The sequence below is a fragment of the Scyliorhinus canicula genome, chromosome 2, assembly GCF_902713615.1.
Source record: "Scyliorhinus canicula chromosome 2, sScyCan1.1, whole genome shotgun sequence".
In the NCBI taxonomy this organism is placed as follows: domain Eukaryota; kingdom Metazoa; phylum Chordata; class Chondrichthyes; order Carcharhiniformes; family Scyliorhinidae; genus Scyliorhinus; species Scyliorhinus canicula.
This window is the reverse complement of record NC_052147.1, coordinates 123,737,970-123,753,408: the sequence shown is the minus strand read 5'-3', so window position 1 is coordinate 123,753,408 and position 15,439 is coordinate 123,737,970. Positions and strand designations below refer to the sequence as shown.

General features: G+C 46.8%; 1 protein-coding gene across 2 annotated transcripts in view; it reads left to right on the top strand.

The window, feature by feature from the left end:
• Positions 1–15,439, top strand: part of stxbp6 (syntaxin binding protein 6 (amisyn)) — a 354,356-nt gene that overhangs the window by 117,003 nt on the left and 221,914 nt on the right. The gene's annotated exons all lie outside the window — the stretch shown is intronic.

Below are 15,439 nucleotides of genomic sequence, written 5' to 3'. Positions count from 1 at the left end.
GTGCAATCCTGGTTGCGTCCCACTTTCTAACCTCTGTAATCTCAGATCATCCAAAACGCTGCTCTCCATGTCCTAAATTGTGCTAAATTCACCAATCATCCCATTTGCTCGCTGACCTATATTGTCTCTTGGTTAAGCAAATTTTTCATTCATGTTTTCAGATCCCTCCATGGCCTTTGTACCACTGATCTCTGCACACTATTCATCCAACTCTGATCCCGTTAGCATGCCCTGTTTTAATCACTCCCATCATTGGCAGCAGAGGGCCTAAACTCTGAAATTTTCTTTAAAGCTCTCTGCCTCTCTTTCCTCCATTAGGACCTTTCTTAAATGTATTTCTTCCAACAGAGCATTGGTAGTAATATCTCCTAATGTGGCTCACTATCAAATTTTGCTTTATAACAGTCCTGTCAAGGACCTTGTACATTTATGTTAAAGATGCTATATACGGCCCCAATCTTCCAGTCTCTGGATAATCTTAGACTAGACGTACCCTGGAAGATGCACTGTGGGATACCGCAGAAGTCCCAATGTAAGTACTGCGTGTGAATTGCCTGGGAAGGTTGAACCTCCAGTGGGTAATTTCTCTGCTCTGGAGAGCCTCCAAAAAAACGTTTCCCCCCCCTCCCCCAAACAGCTGATAGGTTTCACTGCTGCCATTCATCTTGGAGATTGAATAGTGGACCAATAGAGTTTTGTATTGTGTACAGAGGTAACATCTAAACACTGTACCTCTTGACTTGATAAACAAGTTATTGAGGCCTGACTGTGCTCTGAGGATGTCTACCTGCCTTCTGTCTCTACCTTTACCACTTTGTATCCCAGAACCTCAGATTCTTTTTTTTTTACATCGTCATGGAATTTGGGCATTGATGAAAAGGCCACCAATTATTGTCCATCCCTAACTGCCCTTTAAGTGATGATGGTCAGCTGCCTACTTGAGTCAGTGGTGCTGCTGGATTGATGGTTCCCAGATTTTGACCCAGTTACGATGTAGGAATAGCTATATTTTCAAGTCACAACTGTTGTGATGGATGAGACTGTGCTGGTAATGGTGTTCCCATGTGACTGCCCCCTTGTTTTTCTAGTCACAGATTTGTAAGATTTTTTTTCATTTGTTCATGGGATGTGGGCGTCACTTGCTGGGCCTGCATCTATTGCCCTTGAGGGGGCATTTAAGAGTCAACCACATTGCTGTGGATCTGGAGTCAAATGTAGGCCAGACCAGGTAAGGATGTCAGCTTTCCTCCCCTGAAGGACATTTGTGAACCAGATGGTATTTTACGACAATCGGCAATGGTTTCATGGTCATCATTAGACTTTTAATTCCAGATTTCATTATTGAATTTAAATTTCACGATCTACAGTGGCAGGATTTAAACCCAGGTACCCAGAGCATTAACCTGGGTTTCTGGTTTACTAATCCAGTGAAAATACCACTATGCCACCACCTCCCCTTGTTGAAGGAGCCATGGTGTGTTGCTGCAGTGCATCTTGTACATGGTTAATATTGCAGCCATGATTCGTCAATGGCAGAGGGAGTAAATGTTTAGCGTGTGGTGGGCTGCCAATCAAGTGGACTGCTTTGTTCTGGATGATGTTCAGCTGCTTGAGTGTTGGAGCTTCACTCTTCCAGGTAAGTGGGCGGTATTCCATAATAATGTGCCTTGTAGCTTTGGGGAACAAGGTGAGTCACTCACTGAAGAAGACCTCGCCTCTGACCTGTTCTTGTAGGCACAGTATTTGTGTTGCTCTTTTGGTTAAGCTTCCAGTCAATGGTAACCTCCAGAATGTTGAATTTAAGGGGGATTCAGTAATGATGTAATTGAATGTCAAGGAGCTGGCTGGACTCTCATTTGGCGTTGGTCATTGTCTGACGCTTGTGTGACATGAATGTTACATACCGCTATTAGCCTAAGCTTAAATGTCTTCCAAGTCTTGTGCATGCGGGTATTGGGTGCTTCATTATCTGAGGGGTTGCAAATGGAATTGAACATTGTGCAATTATCTGCAAATGTCCCACCCCTGAGCTTAAATGGAGGGAAGCTTGTTGATGAAACAGCTGAAGATTGTTAGTTGGGCCTCTGACACTGCCCTTGGAGATTCCTGCAAAAATGTCCTGGCGCAGCCACAATTAGACACAACCATCATTGATTTGGTGATCTTCCTTTGTGTTAGGTATTACTCCAGCCAGTGCAGTGTTTGCTCCTAATTCACTTTTTCGCTCTGACCCAGATACCACACGTGGGTATTGAAGTGGCTAATTCTTAAATAAGAGCACAATTCTTAAATAAATCCGTAATGTAATACCTTTTGTGTGCAGAGATGATCAGCTATGATCTGTTTCAATGGTGGAGCAGGCTCAATAGGCTGAACAGCCTACTCCTTTTCCCTCTGTTCTTATGATCAAGAGCTGAAGTGGAGCACTAGATTGAGGAGTTTTATCATTCAACCTGAAGTCTATTTGTCGAAGAATTGTTCAATGCACTCTTCCAGAAAATTTCAATGTTTGTTTAAAGGGGTAGGCACCTAGCTTCTGTTTTCATTGGATTACAAGATAGATTTTGTTCATATTGCAATTGTGGTACAAATTTCATAATTTGGTGTTTGAGCAAACTCCATATCTGTCTTCCTGTTGCCTGGTGTTGCTGCTTTCCTTTCGCAAACTGAAATGCTATTCTTTCTTGGCTATTGAAATTCTCGTTTGGTACCGATAATTAATTTTGACAAAGTTGTGATGGATGTCTACATTCATATGCAATTTGATATTCATCTGTTGTATAAATATATTTATATTTGCTTGCAAATAAAGCCATGAGCACCTGGAAAAATGTTTGTATTTGAAGCAGCAGCAGTCAAGCTGGTCTGCTACAGTTTTTGTGAATTACTGAGCGACAGGAAGATTAAATTGAAATGCAAATTGGCAGGATAAGCAGGAAGTTTATTTTCCAGAAACTTAAACCTTAAATTGGGTAACCGATCCATAACTGGCTCACATTTCATGTTTGTTATTTGTGCTCATGGACTTCCAATGCTGTGGTCTATCTAAAGGTGAAGGATCTGTGTGAAAGAAGTAGTCAGACAGCTTAGCAGAGAGAAAAGGCTCAGAGATATGTGCTTTGAACATGTAATGAAGAAAAACAATTTTATTTATTTTTAAATTTAGAGTACCCAATTCATTTTTCCAATTAAGGGTCAATTTAGTGTGGCCAGTCCACCTACTCTGCACATCTTTTGGGTTGTGGGGGTGAAACTCACGCAAGAACGGGGAGAACATGCAAACTCCACATGGACAGTGACCTTGAGTTGGGATTGAACCTGGGACCTCGGCGCCGTGAGGCAGCTGTGTTAGGTGTGGGGGAGAGGGAGAAACGTTTGTCTTTCGTATGGCACTTGTGGGAAATCATAGAACATGATCTATGCCCCTGGCCCTCTACTGCTGGTCCTGTGTTTTTCTTTCTTGCATCAGAGCTGTTGTGTCATCAAATCTTAAGGCAGTTAATCCAGACTTGTGTATAGTATCCTCGATCTTCACTTTGCATCCCTGATCCATAGAATCCTTACAATGCTGAAGGAGGCCATTTGAGTCTGCACTGACCCTCCGAAACAGCACTCTCCCTCACCCCGTAATCCCGCGCATTGATCAATCTACCTAACCTGCACATCTGATCTGCTTTTTGCTTCCATAATTGGTTATTGGTGTGCCTGTCATGAACAACAGTGAATGGAAAACACCAACAAATCTGGAAGTTGCTAATGTGTGCATGCAACTTTCACTGCATGGCATTTGGCCTTGCCTAGAAATCTTCTGAATGTGCTGTTCCAAACTTTTTTAATCCATGCAAGGAGTTTTAAGGTTAAATCTTAACATCGTGTGTAACTTGATTCACGTGGCATATTAAAACCACAAGCATGCATTCTTCACTGAGATGTCGCGTGATGACGTGCTACAAATGTGGCCTTGTGTTGGGAATATGGGAGTTCTCTCCAGGAGCATGGGCAGAGTTCATGCTTGAAGTAGCTTCTGAGCTAGTTAGAAGTCCTTGTCTGTGTTTAAGGAACCCAACACATTTACGCTCAGCATCATTCACATCCCATAAGCATGGAATCGGGCTTTGATGTCTGGAGACCTATTGAGCATACACCTAAATGAAGATTCCTACAGGCTGTTATCCTCTTCTGGTGCCATGTTTTTCCTCGGTTGAAGCAGCCATTTTCCCCGTATCAGAGTCTCTTCCCCTCCTTTGTCAGAATTTGGAGTGGATTGTCCCGTTGTTCTGCAGGAAGTTTGGAATTAAACAGGCTTTGTGTTAGCATCTTTCATAACCAAAGGACTGCAGTCAATGAAGAACACATTGAAATATAGTTACTTTTCTAATAACGTGGTAGCCAATTTGCACAACGCCCTGCAGTAACGTAAGTTACCAGATCATGCTTTTGGAAACATAGAAAATAGGAGCAGGAGGAGGGCATTCGGCCCTTAGAGCGAGCTCTGCCATTCATTATGATCATGGCTGATCATCCAACTCAATAGACTGATTCAGCCCCCCCCACCCCCAATATCCTTTGATCCCCTTTGTCCAAATGCTATATTTAACTACTTCTTGAAAACATACAATGTTTTGGCTTCAACTACATCCTGTGGTAACAAATTCCACCGGCTCACCACTCTGGGTGGAGAAATTTCCCCTCATCTCTGCCCTAAATGGTCAACCCCGTATCCTCAGACTGTGACCCCTGGTTCTGTTCACCCCCACCATCGGGAACATCCTTATTGCATCTATATTGGTTGGGCAATTACTATTGGCCGGAACATATTTATTTAACATTGAGAGATTTGTGTTGTTTCTCCAGGAGCATACAGTGCCATAGTCTGTCAATACCAGACAGTCGATACCAGCTTACAGTACCATAGTTTGTCAACAGAGTGTGGTGAATCACAGTAGCGTAATTCACACTGTATTACTATGTCTCTGTAAGCTCTGCACACGAGCAGTTGTGCTGCTCTGCCACTAGGGGGAGATGCACTGCGAGTGTATGGGAGTTTGTACTGGGCTCCACCCTTGGCTCCTCCCCCCTAACCGGAAGTATAAAGGTTGATGCTGAGAGCCTGCCTGCAGTTCATCTGGAGTTCATCGTGTCACAGGCAGGCTCTGTTGTAAGACGATTAAAACCACTGTTCACTTCTAACCACGTGTCGCGTGAATTGATGGTCTCATCACGGAGCATGACCCAGGTTGGCCTATGGTTATATGCTTGTTCCCTTTCAGTTTGCTGCACCTCAGCCAGGGATTTCTCCTGATCTCAACTGGAGCTTGGTGCTGGACCCAACTGTGGAACCTCCTTAATATATACCAAGGCAGGTTCTTTTGATACACTTGTTAAAAACCTGGTCTGGTACAACATCAAGTTGGAGTGAGAGCTTGTCACGCTTTATTTAGCTAGTTGATTTATGGATGTTTGAGAACTGTTAATTAATTAATCAAGGAATTGGCAATATTCCACCATTATAGAGGCAGTTCACTGGCAAAAATAAAATGGTTTGGTAATTCAGCAAGTGTTCAACACTGCAGAAATATATCCATAGTCCAAAGGAAGCTTCACTAATTCCAATTTCATCAAACAATGAATCCTGTCAATTCCTGGAAGTAACATTACGTAATTATAAATGGAAATTATTCTGACAGATGCTTTCACATGTTTTGCTTTTCTGAGGGTTTTGATGAAGGTCAATAATGAAGTCAAGTTTGTATCCATCAAATCACTTGTCTGCATCCTTGGCTGTTTTTATTTCACATTGTTGGATTGGTGAATTCAAGCTCGTCTCTGTTCCATTGTTGATGCTAAAGACACTAATTGCCAATGTACTGAACTGGGCTTGCACTGTATCTAGCAATTAATATGCCACCTGTTACAACATTACTACCCAAAGTTACGTGGTAGTAGTTGTTTCAACAGGCAGTGAACATAGAAACAGGAGTCGGCCATTCAGCCTGCTGAGCCTGTTCCGCCATTGATTTGGATCATCTAATTTAGAATTTAGAACAGTACAGCACAGAACAGGCCCCTCAGCCCCCGATGCTGCGCCGAGCAATGACCACCCTACTCAAACCCATGCATCCACCCTACACCCGCAACCCAACAACTCCCCCCCCCAACCCCACCTTTTAGGACACTACGGGCAATTTAGCATGGCCAATCCACCTAACCCGCACATCTTTGGACTGTGGGAGGAAACCGGAGCACCCGGAGGAAACCCACGCACACACGGGGAGGACGTGCAGACTCCGCACAGACAGTGACCCAGCCGGGAACCGAACCTGGGACCCTGGAGCTGTGAAGCATTGATGCTAACCACTATGCTACCGTGCTGCCCAATTCAATGCTACTTTCCCATGCTATCTTTATATCCTTTGATGCCATTAGAATTGAAAATCTATTAATACCTGTCTTGAACGTGCATGATGATGGAGTTTCCACAGGTCTCTGGGGTAGCACGGTAGCATTGTGGATAGCACAATGGCTTCACAGCTCCAGGGTCCCAGGTTCGATTCCGGCTTGGGTCACTGTCTGTGAGGAGTCTGCACATCCTCCCCGTGTGTGCGTGGGTTTCCTCCGGGTGCTCCGGTTTCCTCCCACAGTCCAAAGATGTGCACATTAGGTGGATTGGCCATGATAAATTGCCCTTAGTGTCCAAAATTGCCCTTAGTGTTGGGTTGGGTTATTGGGATTGGGATAGGGGGAGGTGTTGACCTTGGGTAGGGTGCTGTTTCCAAGAGCCAGTGCAGACTCGATGGGCCGAATGGCCTCCTTCTGTACTGTAAATTCTATTTTTTTTTTAAAAGAGCTACAAAGAATCGCCAAACATCGATATCCTCTCTGCATCTACCCTGACACGCCTTGTAAGAGTTTTGTAAGTTTCAGTGAGATCATCACTCATTCTCCGTAACTGCCATCTGCCATTCCCAAGTATATCCATCCTTAATTAAGGAGACCCCCGAACTGTACAAAATACATCTCTGGTGTGGTCTCGCCAAGGCTCTGTACAAATTAAACTTATTCTGGGACAGCCACAGCGTTCCCGATCGCGGGAAGAAGTGCCCAACTGCCGCAACTGGCTTTTAAAAATGCTGGCCATCCTGTGCATGCGTGCCCCCTCAGCCAGATGTAGCAGTGCACAGGCCCAGAGCCCAGCGAGACAGACCCCCTCCTCAGTCCATCAGTGCGCTGTCCCAGGAGCAGATTTTTTTAAAGCATCGATTTGTCTTCCTGCCAGAAGCGGCAGCAGAGAGCAGGTCACTCACCTGGTACACTGACATCACGTACTCTGGGAGCAAAATTACTGAAGAGAGCTTCCTCGTTTTGTAGATGTCAGCAAGCAAATGACATGCCTGCGTGAAGAACTGAAGATGGATCTTTTTGGATTAAGGAAGAGAGGGCACAGACACAAATGGGCCAGGATCTCAACTGAAATGCTGGAGAGAGTTTTGCAGCAGATAGGAGAAACCAGTACTGGTGTGAGCTCCAGGGCCTCTGATAAACAACCCATACAGAAATGTAGCATTGAATGACAAGCATAGAAACCGGAGGAGGCCATTCAGCCCTTTGAGCCTGCTCCACCATTCATTATGATCATGGCTGATCATCAAGTTCAATACCCTAATCCAACCGCTTCTCTCCCCGCCCCATCCCTTGATCCCTTTAGCCCCAAGAGCTATGTCTAATTCCTTCTTGAAATTACACATTGATTTGGCCTCAACTGCTTTCTGTAGTAGCGAATTCCACAGATTCACCATTCTCAGAAACTTCTCACCTCAGTCCTAAACTGAGGTGCAGCACGGTAGCATAGTAGTTAGCACAGTTGCTTCACAGCCCCAGCATCCCAGGTTTGATTCCAGGCTTGGGCCACTGTCTGGTGCGGAGTCTGCACGTTCTCCCGTGTCTGCGAAGGGTTTCTTCCGGGTGCTCCGGTTTCCTCCCACAGTCCAAAGATGTGCAGGTTAGGTGGATTGGCCAAGCTAAATTGCCCTTGCTGTCCAAAAAGGTTGCTGGGTTACGGGGATAGGGTGGAGGGTGCTCTTTCCAAGGGCTGCTGCAGACTCGATTGGCTGAATGCCCTCCTGCACTGTAAATTCTATGATAAATGACTATGATAAATGGTTTTACCCCTCATCTTCAAACTATGACCCCCCCAGTTCTGGACTCTCCCACGACCTGGAACTTTTTTTCTGAATCTACCCTGTCTAATTCTGAGAATTTTATAAGTTTCTATGAGATCCCCTCTCCCTGTTCTAAATTTCAATGAATATAATCATAACTGACTTCGTCTCTCTTCATAAGACAGTCCCGCCATCCCGAGAATCAGCCTGGTAAACCTTCTCTGCACTACCTCCATAGCAAGAACATCCTCCGATAAGGAAACCAAAACTGCACACAATACTCCAGGTGTGGCCTCGCCAAAGCCCTATACAATTGCAGTGAGATCGTGAGGACCAAGCAGGCTCACCTGTCACATTACAGGTAAGCGAAAATGGTGTGTCATGAAGTTCGGCCGGTGTGGTTTGCAAAGGTCGGCCGGTTGGTGAAAATGGGTCCCTGGGAAAAAAAAAAGTTTGAAAAACACTATTCTAGGAGATGGTTTAAAATGTTTGCTTTACTGAGGGTGCTTCTCTCTCTCTTACCCCATCACCCTCCCCCAAACAATGAATGGTAATAATGAACTCACATTTGTATCCATCAAATCATTTTGTGTTGCTTTGATCTTGAGCTGATTTAATTTCACGTCCGTAGAGAATTTAAAACAAGTTACAAATTAATTACAGCTTCTGTGACCTATGGGCAGGAGCAGATTCATCCTTTCGACTGACGTTATACACCAGTGGTTGTTCATGAAGGGCACAGTAAGAAGTCTTACGGTTAAAGTCCAGCAGGTTTGTTTTGAATCACTAGCTTTCGGAGCGCTGCTCCTTCTTCGGGCTCATGAAGGCACCTGAAAGGAAAAATATCCATCAGGTAGACTTAGGAGTACTGTGGGCTGACCTGTAGAGAGAAGGGCACAGTATGTAGCATACTGAATCCATAATTAATCCTGCTGGAGTTCATGTTGATATGCCAGACAACAACAGCAACATTCTTGTGAGTAGGTTTGATGGCAATGTTAGGGTTGGGTGTAAGAGAATTGGTGCTGCAAGTTCAAAGGAAGATGGGTTAGAGTGCATGATGGGAGAGGAGACATTGAGAGAGGAAGAAGCCAGAGGGAGATCTGGTGGAGTGCGAATACTGGAGTTTGGTAAAAAAGGATCTGCTGTGCAGTGGGGGTGGGGTTAACGTAGCCAAAGTGGATGCAGAGGCAATGAAAGAAGAGCTCAGTGTGGTACTGAGCTCCATTCATTGTGGTGGGGTTTTAAGGGGATGAGCGGAGACTTTAGCTAAGAACAGATTGTTCAGGGTCTCAAACAGCAAATATTGCCAGAATATTCAAAATTGTGCAATCGTGTTCTAAAGTTTATATGTTTTTAAAAAATGAACCCAAATGCTTCTGCAGCGCAACTCCCTGTCCACAACACTCTGACTATTTCCAGTTTCCCCCTATTGTCAAGATGATTCACATGACAACTTCCCTTCAAGATTTCCTGGCAAGCTCCACAACAATAGCTTCAACTTGTGGAAATACAGCAGAGGTCTTTGCAAACTGTTTCACAATATTTTGTTTCTGAAATTAATGTTAACAGATTTTCTGTGCAAAATTATTTTTTCTGTCTGTTTATTTTGCTATATTGATCTTTTCTCGTTTACATGCAGCATTACTGGAACAATTGTTCTGTAAAACCTTTTTTTCAAATCCATTTTGATTGCCTACAAACATTTGACATTAACGGGAGACCTTGTGGAAGACTTGAGTGCCTTCCAAACGCTTCCCGACACTGACGTTGAAGGCTACAGGTGAAACAGGCTTGTATTTACGGAGGGTAGATACTTACCAGTCAGAAGCAATGGGCTGCAATTTCCGGCATTGGGCTGTGGGGATTAATCTCTTCCCCCCCCCCCCCCAAACCGCCGCCAAAATCAACAACTCCGTTTTCTCCAGGCCCTTGCTCTTTCACACACCACTGAAAAAAGTCTGTGGGTCAGCGTCCCTGTCCAGGAAAGTCCCAATATGGGTTTGCATTTCTGCCAGGAGATGCTTGAACTTGTGCTGTGCTCACATGACAGTCCAAATCAGTGTTCCCAGGGAGGTACAGTGGAGACTGAGCAATCTGCCAATTGCACCTGGGCTCGGGATGAACGGGACAAGCTGTTTAATTGCAGCAGCCTGGACCTCACCAGGGTGCACTCATCCATATCATAGCAAGAGACCAGGGGTAGCTGGTCAATCAGTCGACTCATCTGGAAAGCTACTTCATGTAAATCAAGCACAAATGTAAACTCTTGAAAGTATTATGGGCTGGATTCTCCGTCCTGCAGACTAAGTGCTGTTGCCAGTGGAGAATTGCGGTAATTACTTGATGCTCGGAGCACTGGCCAGGAATGAATCATGCCATGAAAATGGGTCAGCCGAAGCCCATGTGCAGCCCACCCGATTTCTGGCTTCGCAGGTGTCTGATTCGCTGGAGGTCAGGCTTTTTAGCAGCTTTTATGTGTTCCACTCAGCACAGATTGTTATTCCAGCCAAGAAGATGGCAGCTAAAAGACCAGCACCAATGTTCCTGGACTTGTAAATTGAACGCATGCTGGACGTCATTGTGGAGAGGAGGGACACCCTCTTCCCCAAGTTCGCGATCCTGAATTAGGCCTGGCATAAGGTGGCAGGGGTTGAGAATGTTGCCAGCCTCACCAAGAGGACCTCCTACAATGCTGTAAGAAGATGAACAACCTCCCTCGAACAGCTCGGGTGAGTAACTACCTTTGTGTCCCTGGCATCAGTCCCATCCCTCACTTCTGACATCTGCCCCAATCCCCGAGAGGCCCATCTGCCAGCATCTTCCTTACAAGCCCCCGATACATGTGCCAGGAGCCTTGCACACACATAACACCAGCTACAAACTTCCCCCTCCCCAAACTAGCCTCCCAGCACCTCGCTATGCCCTTTCTGTCTCCCCAAGGATAAAGTGGGCCATAATAATTGGGAGGCCCAGAAGAGGCAGGAGGGGACATCCCAGATATTCAGGTCCACGCCGCCTCTGAAGAAAGGGCCCTGCAATTCAAACTTGTTGGGGAGGCTGCGGGGAGGGCAGTGACTGACATGGAGTTTGGCATGCGCAAAACAAGTGAGAGTCCAATGCATCACGGGTGTCCCTATAGCAAGTGAGTGACCTCCCTTTCCCACAGATCAGCCCTTCCCAGGATCTCACCCCATATCTTTGTCTTGCAGGATGCCCAACAGACCATGCCAGGCTGTGGGGGGTCACTGCCCCATCCAGATCCTCCGAACACCCCGGAGCACAACTCTGAGGAAGACACCGATGTTGCAAAACTGCTTTCACCTGCACAATCACGGAGACTATCACCTCGGTGGATAACGTTAGCGATCAAGTAGCTGGGTCACCCTCTGGTGAGCACCACACATGTGCTACAGAACATCAGCTGGAGGCAGCAACTCCCGAGGGAGTGGATAGTTAGATGGCTGCCAGTCTCGAACAGCTGGGGTTCAGGCAGGTAACGCACTATCAGAAAAGATGATTCCATAAATGGTGCAGATGCAGAAACCGAGTGAGAATTTACAGGAAGAGGTGTCAGCAACATTCCAGTGCCTGCAAGTACAGCTGGAGGAATCCACTCACTATCAGACACCGGAGATGGTGCCAACAATGCATGGCACCCAGGCAAACACCAAAAGGGTGACGGTCGCGGTGGAAGGCCTGGGGCAAGATGTCAGGGCCATGTGTGAGGACATCCAAGGCTTGACACACACTGCTGTCCATGGCTGAGGCACAGGATAGGAGACCCCATCACTGGCACGGGCCCCCCAGCCACCTCGAGATGGTGTAGTCCACACTGCACCCCAGTCCCCATCAGTGACTGGCACCCGGGCTGTGATGTTGGGAGCTTCTCTCCTCACCACCCATCCCTGCCAATTGGAGTACCAGTGGCTGCTGCAGTTGGTGTCAGCGAGAGGCATCTCTCCTGTTTCTCCCAGTAGGTTTACTGTGGATCTCTTCACTGGGTGAGCCATGTGCTATCCTGCCAGAAGGGTGGCAACTGGTTGAATTGTAGACAGGTTTGTACTGTACGCATGTGGCTCTAAGGTAAGAGATTGATATATGAACAGGTCCTACAGAAGGGGGTGAGCGAGGGATGTGTGCATTTGCTGGCACCTTCGCTACAGTGTGATGGGGAGCGTGGGTTCTACACACGGCTTGTGGTAGGGAGATGATCATGCTTCCTGGCCGGAAGGCAGCACGGTGGCACAGTGGTTAGCATGGCTGCCTACGGTGCTGAGGACCCGGGTTCGAATCCCAGCCCTTGGTCACTGTCCGTGAGGAGTTTGTACATTCTACCCATGTCTGCGTGGGTTTCGCCCCCACAACCCAAAAGATGTGCAGGACAGGTGGATTAGCCATGCTAAATTTCCCCTTAATTGGAAAAAATTATTGGGTACTCTAAATTTAAAAAAAAATGTTTCCTGGCTGAGAATGGGATGGATGACATTAGGGGCACGATGGTCAGGCAGGGCTTGGAGCCATCTTGTGATCCTTGTGGGTGGGCTAGGTGATATTGTCACTGATTGAGGCTTTTACTCATAGAGGGTCTGTGTACCAGGGAGGATGCAGTGACATTGGGGTGAGTTCTGCTAATCCCTTGCTTCACCTGCTGTGGGGCTGCGCTTCTAAGGATTGCCAGCACCTAATGGGCTGGTGATTGAGCATGGCTGTGCCCATCCCCTTGATGATACTCATGGGATATGAGGGTGTGCAGCTGGGTGGGCTGCCTCAGGACTAGTAGCCCTCAGAGCATTTTCAGGGTTCTGTGAGCAGCCAGCAGTCTCAACAGCCAGGAGGAGTCTGTAAGTTGCTGCTGGGGGTGGATTCGGTTTAAATGAACTTATTGCAGTAATGGGGGTCTCAGCCAGGGCACGCCAATCCTGAGGGAACACCCTGAGTGCACATTCCTGCTGTAGAGTTGTTCCCCGCTACTCCTGGAGGTCCAGGCTTACAGTCCCCAGCAAGCCTGCCCTCAATGGCCATGGCATCTGGGCCATTACCGGCAGAGGGCAAAGGAGAATCCAGCCCTACTTGTGTAAGAGTCGACCTTTAAAATTTTATCTGAAAAATTGCTCTTAAATCTGACTTTTACATGGTTATAAATTGCCCCGGATCCAATATCTATATTTTTATAATATACCAACGTGGCTAATTTATAAAATCTTTAAAACTGGGCATCAGCTTTATAATGACTGAAGCCATTGCTAACAATGACTCAAATACAAGGAACATCCTGGCGTTTAGAACAGCTGCAATCCGAAGAAGCTCTAATAATGCTATGCTTGCAGGGACTAAAGACAGGGGGCGGGATTTTCTTAGCCTGGGGCTGGGCCGGAGAATCCCCACAACCGTCGCAAATCACATCACGCTGCCCCAATGCCGGGGGTGCCATTGGCACCTGCATGGTCGGTTGGCGCCGATTGGGGGCCGCTTTGCGCGGTCCCCCCCGCCGATTCTCGGCCTGGGATGGTCCGAGCAGCCGGAGCAAAGAAACCAGAGTCCCGCCGGCGGGACCTGCTCTCAGCCGCCAGGACCTCAAAATGGAAGGGTCCGGGGGCGGCCTGTGGGTTTGAGGGGGGGATCGACCCCGGTGAGGGGCTCCATTGTGGCCTGGCCCGTGATTGGGGCCCACCATTTGGGGGGCTGGCCTCTTGGGCTGGGAGCCTCCTTTCTTCCGTGCTGGCCCCTTTAGCCCTACGTTATGTTGCGTCAGGGCCGGCGCGGAGAAGAGAGCTACTGCGCATGTGCGCGTTGGCGCCAGTGCCACTGCGCATGCGGGGATCCTGCGGTGCCCAGTTGATGCCGGGATCAGCAGGTGGAGTGGCAAGAGTTGCTCCAGTGCTATGCTGACCCCCTGTAGGGGCCAGAATTGCTGATCCTGAGGCCATGTTGATGCCGTCGAGAAACGTGACGGCGTTTCCGACGGAGTCAACTCTTAGCCTCAGGATCAGAGAATCCCACCCAGGATTTACCAGCTCATCGTGCCTGATTTGATGACACAAAATGGCTGTTGAATCTCATGAGCGGCCTCTCGCAAGATTTGTGATGCTGGAGATGTCGCGCGAGATGTAATGGAACCTCACTAGACGTCACGATTTTGATTTTGCCCTAACTGACCATGATCCAGATCAGCATGCTTAAAAGGGTCATTTAAATATGTCTACATTGTATTCTCCCAAGGCCCGGGAACTAAGGGCCTCCCCAGCGAAGCCTCGACTGGGCACCGTTTAGTACTGGACCACACGAACATGGACCAATCATAACTGTAACTGTGGGGGGTCTCCCACGCCACTAGCAACCCCTGGATTGTCGGGCTCTGGGCAGGGTGGTACCCTGACACTCTTGCTGTTACCTGGGCATTGCTAGGGCGTACCAGGTTTCCTTGCCCTTGTGAAGGTGGGGTGCCCTCACAAATCTCATTTACATTTCTAAGTCCTCTCTCTCTCTGTCTCTCTCGCTCTCTCGCTCTCGCTCTCCATCAGCAGAACCAGAGCTCTGACGAGGTTTGCATTGCCTGGCCATCTTTTACACTGTTTCTTGAGAACCTCTGTACCAGCGCCTACAAGACTAAATCATCTCTATCCAATCGAGGAAGTCATCTCTACTAGGTAATTGGATTATCTGGCACTCGCCTTAGGCCTGCTGACTCTGAGAGATAATACACTATTCGACTTTGATTCTGGACTCAAATTAAACAATCATTCTTATCTTCTCTGTGGTCTATGTCGTGTACCTCTTTCTTTCCCTTACTCTGCTTTCATTGCATGAATGTACCAGGGCTATGTAGTGACACTCGCTCCACGTTTTTGAGTGTGTGTAAATACTGTATACTAACCCCTTTTAGTTCACCCAATTCTAAGTTTGCTGTGGGGTAATTAATCAAAATTATATCACACCAAAACTGAGGGGTTGGGTGGGAAATATACCTCGGCAAACAAAGCAGGCAATCGAAAACTTATTTGATGTATCACAATTGTATTAAAACACCTTAATGCAACATGATCTATGAAGAAATTTTGAATATCATTGCCCTTGCTGTAATATCATTTTTAAATGTTTCCTAATGTTCTTTGAGATATGTTATGAATAAAGTACATTTTTGCAAAAAAATAAAAATAGCGAGGCTCTTGTTTGAAAGGACAAGTTAGTTTGTTAACTGATAATGATGAGGGACAGTGGGACTGAGAAACTGCCTCCTGTACACGAGAACACAATTTCTGTTTCTGATTTTTAAATTA